Here is a 12500-nt window from a genome sequence, read left to right as displayed (position 1 = left end):
TACCCGTAACCCCCACCTGTACTCCTTGGTAGTACCCGTATACCCCCGCCCGGTACTCCGGGGCAGTACCCGTATACCCCCGCCCGGTACTCCGGGGCAGTACCCGCATACCCCCGCCCGGTACTCCGGGGCAGTACCCGTATGCCCCCGCCCGGTACTCCGGGGTACTACCCGTAACCCCCACCTGTACTCCTTGGTAGTACCCGTATCCCCCCGCCCGGTACTCCGGGGCAGTACCCGTATGCCCCCCGCCCGGTACTCCGGGGCAGCACCCCTATGCCCCCGCCCGGTACTCCGGGGCAGTACCGGTACCCCCGCCCGGTACTCCGGGGTACTACCCGTAACCCCCACCTGTACTCCTTGGTAGTACCCGTAACCCCCGCCCGGTACTCCGGGGAAGTACCCATATATCTCCACCCGGTACTCCGGGGCAGTACCCGCATACCCCCCGCCCGGTACTCCGGGGCAGTACCGGTACCCCCGCCCGGTACTCCTTGGTAGTACCCGTAACCCCCGCCTGTACTCCTTGGTAGTACCCGTATACCCCCGCCCGGTACTCCGGGGCAGTACCCGTATGCCCCCGCCCGGTACTCCGGGGTACTACCCGTAACCCCCACCTGTACTCCTTCGTAGTACCCGCATACCCCCGCCCGGTACTCCGGGGCAGTCCCCGTATGCCCCCGCCCGGTACTCCGGGGTACTCCGGGGTACACCTGATGTCCCTACGGGCGCGCGGGTTTAGACCCACCCTTCCTACCCGACCGTCCTCCTTAGGCCCGGTCTCCCTAGGCGACGATCCGGGATAGAACCCGTTCCCCCACCAGTACTCTGGGCCCGTGGCGGAACCCTTTGTGACGCGCCAGTGTTCCGCCTGCTGTCCCTACGGGCGCGCGGTGTTAGATCCCGGCCCCCCATCCTGACCCTCCAGGGTAGGCCCGGTATCCCTACCTGATGCTCCGGGGTAGGCCTGGCGTTGCTTCCCAGCGCTCTGGTGTAGTACCGGTACCCCCGCCCGGTACTCCGGGGCAGTACCCCTGCCCCCGCCCGGTACTCCGGGGTAGTACCCGTATACCGCCGCCCGGTACTCCGGGGCAGTACCCGTGAGCCCGCCCGGTACTCCGGGGTAGTACCCGTATACCCCCGCACGGTACTCCGGGGCAGTACCCGTATACCCCCGCCCGGTACCCCGGGGTAGTACCCGTGTACCCCCGTCAGTACTCCGGGGCAGTACCGGTACCCCCGCCCGGTACTCCGGGGAAGTACCCATATACCTCCACCCGTTCCTCCGGGGCAGTACCCGCATACCCCCGCCCGGTACTCCGGGGTAGTACCCGTATACCCCCGCCCGGTACTCCGGGGCAGTACCCGTGAGCCCGCCCGGTACTCCGGGGTAGTACCCGTATACCCCCGCCCGGTACTCTGGGGCAGTACCCGTGTACCCCCGTCAGTACTCTGGGGCAGTACCGGTACCCCCGCCCGGTACGCCGGGGGAAAAACTGCTGTCCCTACGGGCGCGCGAGTTTAGACCCAGCCTTCCTACCCGACCCTCCGCCTTACGCCCGGTGTCCCCAGGCGACGTTCCGGGATAGAACCCGTTCCCCCACCAGTACTCTGGGCCCGTGGCGGAACCCTTTGTGATGTGCCGGAGTTCTACCTGCTGTCCCTACGGGCACGCGGCGATGGATCCCGGCCCCCCATCCTGACCCTCCAGGGTAGGCCCGGCCACCCTACCTGACCCTCTGGGGTCAGCCCGGTATCCCTACCCGACGCTCCGGGGTAGGCCTGACGCCCCTACCTCATCCTCCGGGGTAGTACCCGTACCCCTACCGGTGCTCCGGGATACACCTGCTGTCCCTACAGGCGCTCCGGGGTAGGCCCGGCCACCCTACCTGACCCTCTGGGGTCAGCCCGGTGTCCCTACCCGACGCTCTGGGGTACGCCTGGCGCCCCTACCTCATGCTCCGGGGTAGTACCGGTACCCCTGCCGGTGCTCCGGGGTACACCTGCTGTCCCTACAGGCGCTCCGGGGTAGGCCCGGCCACCCTACCTGACCCTCTGGGGTCAGCCCGGTATCCCTACCCGACGCTCCGGGGTAGGCCTGGCGCCCCTACCTCATGCTCCGGGGTAGTACCGGTACCCCTACCGGTGCTCCGGGGTACACCTGCGGTCCCTACAGGCGCTCCGGGGTAGGCCCGGCCACCCTACCTGACCCTCTGGGGTCAGCCCGGTATCCCTACCCGACGCTCCGGGGTAGGCCTGGCGCCCCTTCCTCATCCTCCGGGGTAGTACCGGTACCCCTACCGGTGCTCCGGGGTACACCTGCGGTCCCTACAGGCGCTCCGGGGTAGGCCCGGCCACCCTACCTGACCCTCTGGCGTCAGCCCGGTGTCCCTACCCGACGCTCCGGGGTAGGCCTGGCGCCCATTCCTCATCCTCCGGGGTAGTACCGGTACCCCTACCGGTGCTCCGGGGTACACCTGCGGTCCCTACAGGCGCTCCGGGGTAGGCCCGGCCACCCTACCTGACCCTCTGGGGTCAGCCCGGTATCCCTACCCGACGCTCCGGGGTAGGCCTGGCGCCCCTACCTCATCCTCCGGGGTAGTACCGGTACCCCTGCCGGTGCTCCGGGATACCCCTGCTGTCCCTACAGGCGCTCCGGGGTAGGCCCGGCCACCCTACCTGACCCTCTGGGGTCAGCCCGGTGTCCCTACCCGACGCTCCGGGGTAGGCCTGGCGCCCCTTCCTCATCCTCCGGGGTAGTACCGGTACCCCTACCGGTGCTCCGGGGTACACCTGCGGTCCCTACAGGCGCTCCGGGGTAGGCCCGGCCACCCTACCTGACCCTCTGGGGTCAGCCCGGTATCCCTACCCGACGCTCCGGGGTAGGCCTGGCGCCCCTACCTCATCCTCCGGGGTAGTGCCGGTACCCCTGCCGGTGCTCCGGGGTACACCTGCGGTCCCTACAGGCGCTCCGGGGTAGGCCCGGCCACCCTACCTGACCCTCTGGGGTCAGCCCGGTATCCCTACCCGACGCTCCGGGGTAGGCCTGGCGCCCCTACCTCATCCTCCGGGGTAGTGCCGGTACCCCTACCGGTGCTGCGGGGTACACCTGCGGTCCCTACAGGCGCTCCGGGGTAGGCCCGGCCACCCTACCTGACCCTCTGGGGTCAGCCCGGTATCCCTACCCGACGCTCCGGGGTAGGCCTGGCGCCCCTACCTCATCCTCCGGGGTAGTGCCGGTACCCCTGCCGGTGCTCCGGGGTACACCTGCGGTCCCTACAGGCGCTCCGGGGTAGGCCCGGCCACCCTACCTGGCCCTCTGGGGTCAGCCCGGTATCCCTACCCGACGCTCCGGGGTAGGCCTGGCGCCCCTACCTCATGCTCCGGGGTAGTGCCGGTACCCCTACCGGTGCTCCGGGGTACACCTGCGGTCCCTACAGGCGCTCCGGGGTAGGCCCGGCCACCCTACCTGACCCTCTGGGGTCAGCCCGGTGTCCCTACCCGACGCTCCGGGGTAGGCCTGGCGCCCCTACCTCATCCTCCGGGGTAGTACCGGTACCCCTGCCGGTGCTCCGGGGTACACCTGCGGTCCCTACAGGCGCTCCGGGGTAGGCCCGGCCACCCTACCTGACCCTCTGGGGTCAGCCCGGTATCCCTACCCGACGCTCCGGGGTAGGCCTGGCGCCCCTACCTCATCCACCGGGGTATTGCCGGTACCCCTACCGGTGCTCCGGGGTACACCTGCGGTCCCTACAGGCGCTCCGGGGTAGGCCCGGCCACCCTACCTGACCCTCTGGGGTCAGCCCGGTATCCCTACCCGACGCTCCGGGGTAGGCCTGGCGCCCCTACCTCATCCTCCGGGGTAGTGCCGGTACCCCTGCCGGTGCTCCGGGGTACACCTGCGGTCCCTACAGGCGCTCCGGGGTAGGCCCGGCCACCCTACCTGACCCTCTGGGGTCAGCCCGGTATCCCTACCCGACGCTCCGGGGTAGGCCTGGCGCCCCTACCTCATCCACCGGGGTAGTGCCGGTACCCCTACCGGTGCTCCGGGGTACACCTGCGGTCCCTACAGGCGCTCCGGGGTAGGCCCGGCCACCCTACCTGACCCTCTGGGGTCAGCCCGGTATCCCTACCCGACGCTCCGGGGTAGGCCTGGCGCCCCTTCCTCATCCTCCGGGGTAGTGCCGGTACCCCTACCGGTGCTCCGGGGTACACCTGCTGTCCCTACAGGCGCTCCGGGGTAGGCCCGGCCACCCTACCTGACCCTCTGGGGTCAGCCCGGTATCCCTACCCGACGCTCCGGGGTAGGCCTGGCGCCCCTACCTCATCCTCCGGGGTAGTGCCGGTACCCCTGCCGGTGCTCCGGGGTACACCTGCGGTCCCTACAGGTGCTCCGGGGTAGGCCCGGCCACCCTACCTGACCCTCTGGGGTCAGCCCGGTATCCCTACCCGACGCTCCGGGGTAGGCCTGGCGCCCCTACCTCATCCTCCGGGGTAGTGCCGGTACCCCTACCGGTGCTCCGGGGTACACCTGCGGTCCCTACAGGCGCTCCGGGGTAGGCCCGGCCACCCTACCTGACCCTCTGGGGGTCAGCCCGGTATCCCTACCTGATGCTCCGGGGTAGTCCTGGCCTCCTTACCTGTGTCTCCGGGTAAACCTGGCCACGCTGCAGGGTCGGCCTGCACTCCCTGGCCGCGCTACGGGCCGGTCCTGATTAGTGTATTAAGACCGCTCCGCGATTCCACTTTCTTAAAATTTATTGTGTCTGACAGCTTGTCTTTTACCGCGCACGCAGGCAGGCAGGCAGGCAGGCACGCGTCAAAAACGTGAGAGCAAAGCGTTACCCGCAGTCGGTGTACTTTATCGGTAACGACTTCTTCGGGAAGAGGCGCCGACGCTGCTCTCTCGTCTCTGTACGAGTCGGTGGCCGTCCGGGTACCGCGTGGCACCGTTGGCGTGGGATCCGCTCCTAAACGAATACAGAAGAATCGATACGCTATGAATCGTCATCGATTGAAGTTATTAACAGTTGACGAGCGATGCTGGATTGTATCGTTTATGGAGCGTCACCTACCGACTGATTTAGCGCTACGCGGTAATACGCTTTCTGGCAGTTCCTTAAATAACAAAACTCATTCGTTCACGCACGCTAGGTGTGCGTCCCTTCGTTAATAGCCGGAGAAGGAATACGTACGTACGTACGTACCTACCAGCGGATCGTCACGGATTGAATGTGACTCGATTAGTAGTCACCAGTATTATAAATTACCGACTCCTAAAGTTTGATTGCGGCACTCCTTTAGGACCTTGCGACGCTCTTGGTTAACGTTAGCGTTCTCCGGCCCCTGCGTTATCGCGCATTAACTGTTCATTGGCCTCCGAGGGACGGCGGTCTCGCAGGCCTCTGAAGAAAGCCAGTCGGCTGCCTGACAAGCGGTCCCTGTGGCCGAGGCCGACTTAGCCGAGCATCCTCGGAGACGACGAGCTCGCGTGGCCGCCGTGCCGGCTGACCGGCCCACCCCGGGGCCGTTTCCCCCCCGCTCCCGTCGCCGAAGGAGCGCGCCCCCCGCCACCGCCTAAGGCCGCTGGGACCTTCCTCACCGCTCGAACGCATCCCGCCGGCGACGGAGCCGCTGATGCCCCTCTGTCGGAAGCGCGGCGCGCCTCTCCGGCAGCCCTGGCTGGGGCCCTGGAGCCCCAGGTCTCTGCCCAGGCCGAGGCACGCGGCTGCTGCTTTGCCAGGGACGGGTCCGACCGGGAGCCGAGCGCATCGCCCGTAGGCAGGCACGGGCGCAGGCCGGACGTCGAAGCGGCCGACCACCCGGGCTGTAACAGAGAAAGCGGCGTTAGCGACACCGTTACAAATCTTTCTCATTTCCACCTGCGTGCGCGCCCGCACCCCGCCAAAACAGGCCCCCGGCCCGAACGCCCACCGCCTGCTGCTGCAGCCGCTCACCCGCCCTTAGACACACGCACGCGCACGCACGCACTGCCCCCCCCCATTCGAGTCCCCGCCCCAAACACCTCCCGCCCGCCACCGCACCCACTCGCACGGGGCTACACACGTGCGCACCCCCCCCCCGCAACCGGCCCCCCCCAGCCCAAACCCTCCACCCGCTGCCCCGCTCACAGTCGTGCGCTCAAAACGCACACGCGCGCAGCCCCCCCCCCCCCCCCCCCCCCCGCCCGAAACAGGGCCCCGGGCCGACACCCCCCACCCCCGTCACCCCGGGCCCGCCGCTGCACGCACACACACACCGCCCCCCCGCCCTCCCGCCACGCAGTTCGCGCCGAGCCTGGCTGCCCCTGCTCCCCCCTTCCGCCACCAGGCTTGCCGCCCCCGGTGGTGGAAGGCGGGAGACTTTAGGACCCTGCGGCGTCCCTGCCGGCTCCGTGCCCGGGCGGGAGAGGGGAGCCCCCCCGGTGCCCTGCCGTCTCTAAACCCCAGCTGCCGAGTCCCTATCCTGCCGCACCCGTGGCCCCGCTCCCGCCTTTCTTTCTCAGCCAGCCACGCACTCGCCCTGCTCCACTCCCGCCCGCCCCCGCCGCGGGGGGAAAACTAAAGGACCGGGGGGGTGGGACGGGGACGGGGACGGGGGAGAGAAGTAAAAAAAATAAAACTCCAACCGATCCAAACAGAAGCCTTCTCCGAAAAGACACACCGTCCCCCCTCGCCAGCCTGCCTCTGCGCCAGGCTCCCCGCCTGCTCGCCAGCCGCTCTCGCCCTGCTCCACTCCCGCCCGCCCCCGCCGCGGGGGGAAAACTAAACGACCGGGGGGGGGGGGGACGGGGACGGGGACGGGGACGGGGGAGAGAAGTAAAAAAAATAAAACTCCAACCGATCCAAACAGAAGCCTTCTCCGAAAAGACACACCGTCCCCCCTCGCCAGCCTGCCTCTGCGCCAGGCTCCCCGCCTGCTCGCCAGCCGCTCTCGCCCTGCTCCATTCCTGCCCGCCCCCGCCGCGGGGGGAAAACTAAACGACCGGGGGGGGGGGGGACGGGGACGGGGACGGGGACGGGGGAGAGAAGTAAAAAAAATAAAACTCCAACCGATCCAAACAGAAGCCTTCTCCGAAAAGACACACCGTCCCCCCTCGCCAGCCTGCCTCTGCGCCAGGCTCCCCGCCTGCTCGCCAGCCGCTCTCGCCCTGCTCCACTCCTGCCCGCCCCCGCCGCGGGGGGAAAACTAAACGACCGGGGGGGGGGGGGACGGGGACGGGGACGGGGACGGGGGAGAGAAGTAAAAAAAATAAAACTCCAACCGATCCAAACAGAAGCCTTCTCCGAAAAGACACACCGTCCCCCCTCGCCAGCCTACCTCTGCGCCAGGCTCCCCGCCTGCTCGCCAGCCGCTCTCGCCCCCCCTCTTTTCTAGCCTCCTTTCCCCGCCGCTGCTGCCGCCGCGACTGAGCAGCAGACCGTTGCCGTGGCGGGAAACACCACAGTTTCCGGGGGCCCCGTTGCCGGGCTGCAGACCACCCCACCCAGCCACCCGCCCCCCAACCCCCCGTCTCCAGGGCGCCGGAAAGTCTGTGATCGGGTGGGGCCGGGGGAGGGGGGGGGGGGGGGGGCTGCACCTACTGGCCTGCAGGTCCGGGACTGCAGCGCGGGGAGGGAGGGGGAGCACACCGGTGCAGGGGTGCGTGTAGCTGTGTGTGCCTGCGTCGCGTTCTGTGTGTGTGTGTGTGTGTGTGTGTGCGCGCGCCTCTGAGCGCGCGTGTGTCACCGGGGGGGGGGGGGTGGCAGTGCCTGCAGGATCGCAGATATGTATTTTAAAGTATTTATTTTATGAAAAAAAAGGAAAACGTCAAAAAAACACCAAAAAAAACCAGGCGGGGGGGGGGAGAAAAATTAAAAACAACCCCCCAAAAAAAGCCCAAGACCGCAAAAACCAAAACCAAAAGTCGGCGAGCACCCAGCAGCGCCGGGACCCGAACCTGAACCTGGCAAGGGGCTACCAGTCCTGAAGGCACCCAGTGAACAGCGAACTCGCGCCGGGGAGCCGGGCAGTTTGTGCCGGGGGCTGCCACCTCTGCCCGGACCCCGCCGACAGAATATGGTTGGGGGGGGGGGGGGCAGCAGCGGAGCAGAGGGGCTGGCTGGTGTGGTGAAGCTGGCAAGTGCCTGGCAGCCACCGGCTCGGAATAGGTGCGTGCACGTGCATGAGAACGACGAGGGTGGGGGGGGGGTGTGTGTGTGTCAGGAAACAAAAATTATTTTGAAAACTGGTTGTCGTTAATATTGTATTAATATTTCCCGCCGGAATCAATAAAGGTGAAATAACTCTTGCATCAGACAGTACGTTTAAACGTGCTCCCTTGGTGTAGAAGTGGTTCAAACTCGGGAAGGGGAGGGGGAAAGAAATGCCGTCCGGGAGAACCGGGAGAGGGTGGCCCTTTTAATCAGATTTGCTAAAATCTCAAAAGAAAGAAAAAAAAAAAAAAACCGAAAAAAACGAACCAAAAACAGGCGCACCTGCCCCCCCCGCCCCCCCCCGCCCAAGGGGCACCGAACGGCTGCCAGGTCTACCCGGCTCCGCGGGCGGCCGCCAGGTCTACCCGGCTCCGGAGGCCGGCGCGGCCGCCGGCGGCGCCCGGAGGACGCGGGGTGTCGCTGCCGCAGCGGCCGGTGAAAAGGGCCGCCAGGTCTACCCGGCTCCGCGGGCGGCCGCCAGGTCTACCCGGCTCCGGAGGCCGGCGCGGCCGCCGGCGGCGCCCGGAGGACGCGGGGTGTCGCTGCCGCAGCGGCCGGTGAAAAGGGCCGCCAGGTCTACCCGGCTCCGCGGGCGGCCGCCAGGTCTACCCGGCTCCGGAGGCCGGCGCGGCCGCCGGCGGCGCCCGGAGGACGCGGGGTGTCGCTGCCGCAGCGGCCGGTGAAAAGGGCCGCCAGGTCTACCCGGCTCCGCGGGCGGCCGCCAGGTCTACCCGGCTCCGGAGGCCGGCGCGGCCGCCGGCGGCGCCCGGAGGACGCGGGGTGTCGCTGCCGCAGCGGCCGGTGAAAAGAGCCGCCAGGTCTACCCGGCTCCGCGGGCGGCCGCCAGGTCTACCCGGCTCCGGAGGCCGGCGCGGCCGCCGGCGGCGCCCGGAGGACGCGGGGTGTCGCTGCCGCAGCGGCCGGTGAAAAGAGCCGCCAGGTCTACCCGGCTCCGCGGGCGGCCGCCAGGTCTACCCGGCTCCGGAGGCCGGCGCGGCCGCCGGCGGCGCCCGGAGGACGCGGGGTGTCGCTGCCGCAGCGGCCGGTGAAAAGAGCCGCCAGGTCTACCCGGCTCCGGCGGGACTTAGCCGCATTTCGGGGGCGGGGAGGTAGACCTGATAGCCCCGCCACTTTCTCGGAGCTGGCCAAGGGGTCGCTGTTTTTCGCTGCCTCCAGTTACGTCATCGTAAAAGTCGGTGTCATTGGCGGGTCTCCCCGGTGGGCAGGGACGGCACTCTTGGAGCCGGCCGGGGGCGGGGACGTGATCTCCCGTACTATAGGAGGTAGTGGTGACTCGTGCACGGAGCAGCGCTAGTGAGCGGCTGCAAGGCTTACGGCTCAGCCGGCGAAGTGGAGCGCTGGGCGGCCGTTGTGGTGGTGGTTTTGCCTGGTGGTTCGGCTCGTTTTCTGTCTGTTCGGCCGGTTGGTCTCTCCCGGTGTTTTCCAAGTAAGCCAGCCGGGCGCCTGCGAGGGTCTGGCAGGCTGGCGGTGGCTGTTGACCCGAGTGGTGCGAGAGGTGCAAAGGTGGATTCCGCAGGGCATAGCCCGGTGGCCGGCGGCGGCCACCGGCACTCGAACGCTGGAAGACCGGGTGGAGCCGAGCCTGCCTCGGCTTTCCCCCGGCCCCGGAGGGCCCGATGATGGCAAAGGTGGAGCGCTGGTATATGCGAGGGCAGCTGCCCGTGAGCATCCAGCCCGCCGCGGCTGCCGCCGCCTCCTGAGGGCCTGGTGATGGGCGGGCGAGGTGGCGGCACCTCGTCCTTTGACTCTGGCCTTAAGCTGGAGCGGGCAGAGCGGCAGCCGGTCCCGGTGGCTGGCAGCCGGATGCAGACGGCTGGGGGTTCTCGTGCGTGCCGCAGCTTCCCCCCAGCCCCCGAGGGCCCGATGATGGCACAGGTGAGAGGCCGCAGCGCCTCGTCCTGTTTTTGCCGGCATGAGCCACGCGTGGGCGGCCTGTGGTGTCCGGCCTGCCCCGGCTTGCCTGGTTGCAGGAGGGCTCGGTGGAAAGGTCTGCAGCGCTGTACCGGGTTTAGAGGTGGCGGCACCTCATCGCGTTTTCTCCGGCCTTAAGCTGGAGCCCATGCACGAATTGGGCAGAGTGCAAGCGGCAGCCGGTCCCGGTGGCTGGCAGCCGGATGCAGACGGCTGGGGGTTCTCGTGCGTGCCGCAGCTTCCCCCCAGCCCCCGAGGGCCCGATGATGGCACAGGTGAGAGGCCGCAGCGCCTCGTCCTGTTTCTGCCGGCATGAGCCACGCGTGGGCGGCCTGTGGTGTCCGGCCTGCCCCGGCTTGCCTGGTTGCAGGAGGGCTCGGTGGAAAGGTCTGCAGCGCTGTACCGGGTTAGAGGTGGCGGCACCTCATCGCGTTTTCTCCGGCCTTAAGCTGGAGCCCATGCACGAATTGGGCAGAGTGCAAGCGGCAGCCGGTCCCGGTGGCTGGCAGCCGGATGCAGACGGCTGGGGGTTCTCGTGCGTGCCGCAGCTTCCCCCCAGCCCCCAAGGGCCCGATGATGGCACAGGTGAGAGGCCGCAGCGCCTCGTCCTGTTTCTGCCGGCATGAGCCACGCGTGGGCGGCCTGTGGTGTCCGGCCTGCCCCGGCTTGCCTGGTTGCAGGAGGGCTCGGTGGAAAGGTCTGCAGCGCTGTACCGGGTTAGAGGTGGCGGCACCTCATCGCGTTTTCTCCGGCCTTAAGCTGGAGCCCGCGAAGCGGGAAGAAAAGTGCGGCTGTACCTGGTGGCTGGCAAGTCGAACGCAGGCGGCTGGGGTTGTCTCGCTTCTGTGGCATTCCCCCAGGCCCCGAACACCCGTGCGCGGCATGGGTCCAGGTGCCTTTTTTTTCCCCGACGGCAAGCGGTTGCCTGTGGGGCGGGCAAAGACCGGCAGCCGGTGGCGGTTGCCGGCACTTGAACGCTGGAGGAGCTGGGGCAGTTGAGCCTGCTGTGGCCATCCCCCGGTCCCGTTACCTTCCTCAAGGGAATCGTTGTCTGGAGCCGGGTGGCCCGTGGCACCTCCCGCTCCACGATTTGACTGATCCAGACCCACAGGCAGCGCCCGCTGAGGCGTCCTCGGGTGCGTCGGAGAGCCTCCACGGCGGGCCGGCTCTGCCGGTGTTCAGGCCGTTGGAGCACCTCTCGCAGGCGTTGCCCTCACTCGCACGCAGAGCCCCCGCACCTGCCGTCCGCCCCCGGTTGGCGACGGGTGCGAGTGGCCGTCGCTGTCCCAGGACTCGTGGCCGTGGGGCCTCCGCTCCTTCCTCCGTTCCCTTCCCTTACTGATCGATGAGGCGTTTAGGGCGCGTCGGAGGGGCTTCCCGGCGGGCCGGCTCTGCCGGTGTTCAGGCCGGCGTTGCACCTCTCCGCAGACGTTGCCCTCTCACTCGCACGCAGAGCCCCCGCACCTGCCGTCCGCCCCCGGTTGGCGATGGGTGCGAGTGGCCGTCGCTGTCCCAGGACTCGTGGCCGTGGGGCCTCCGCTCCTTCCTCCGTTCCCTTCCCTTACTGATCGATGAGGCGTTTAGGGCGCGTCGGAGGGGCTTCCCGGCGGGCCGGCTCTGCCGGTGTTCAGGCCGGCGTTGCACCTCTCCGCAGACGTTGCCCTCTCACTCGCACGCAGAGCCCCCGCACCTGCCGTCCGCCCCCGGTTGGCGATGGGTGCGAGTGGCCGTCGCTGTCCCAGGACTCGTGGCCGTGGGGCCTCCGCTCCTTCCTCCGTTCCCTTCCCTTACTGATCGATGAGGCGTTTAGGGCGCGTCGGAGGGGCTTCCCGGCGGGCCGGCTCTGCCGGTGTTCAGGCCGGCGTTGCACCTCTCCGCAGACGTTGCCCTCTCACTCGCACGCAGAGCCCCCGCACCTGCCGTCCGCCCCCGGCTGGCGATGGGTGCGAGTGGCCGTCGCTGTCCCAGGACTCGTGGCCGTGGGGCCTCCGCTCCTTCCTCCTTTCCCTTCCCTTACTGATCGATGAGGCCTTTCGGGTCGCGTCGGAGAGGGCCCTCGGCGGGCCGGCTCTTCTGTGCTCCCCGTAATAGGGAGTCACGGCAGTGTCCGGTGTTCAGGCAGGGTGGTCTCCTTTCCAATTCGCTTCCCGTTGCATGCGAAGTGGTGTCCTGCACCCCCCCCGAGCGAAGGGGGCCGCGATGGCGGCAGTGTCGTCCTCCCCTGCTCAGCGGGGTTCCTCGGGCTTCTTTACTGAACCGGGCTGTGTGACGGCCGCGTGGCCCCGCGAGCCCTCAGATGTCCTGAAACACGCGAGGCGCCGGTGCTGGCCTCGGTCCGGGTACCCGCAGGTGCCGGCCGTGAGCAGCGCTGGG

This window comes from Buteo buteo, unplaced genomic scaffold, assembly GCF_964188355.1.
Source record: "Buteo buteo unplaced genomic scaffold, bButBut1.hap1.1 HAP1_SCAFFOLD_260, whole genome shotgun sequence".
NCBI classification, from domain to species: domain Eukaryota; kingdom Metazoa; phylum Chordata; class Aves; order Accipitriformes; family Accipitridae; genus Buteo; species Buteo buteo.
This window is presented reverse-complemented; position numbering follows the sequence as displayed.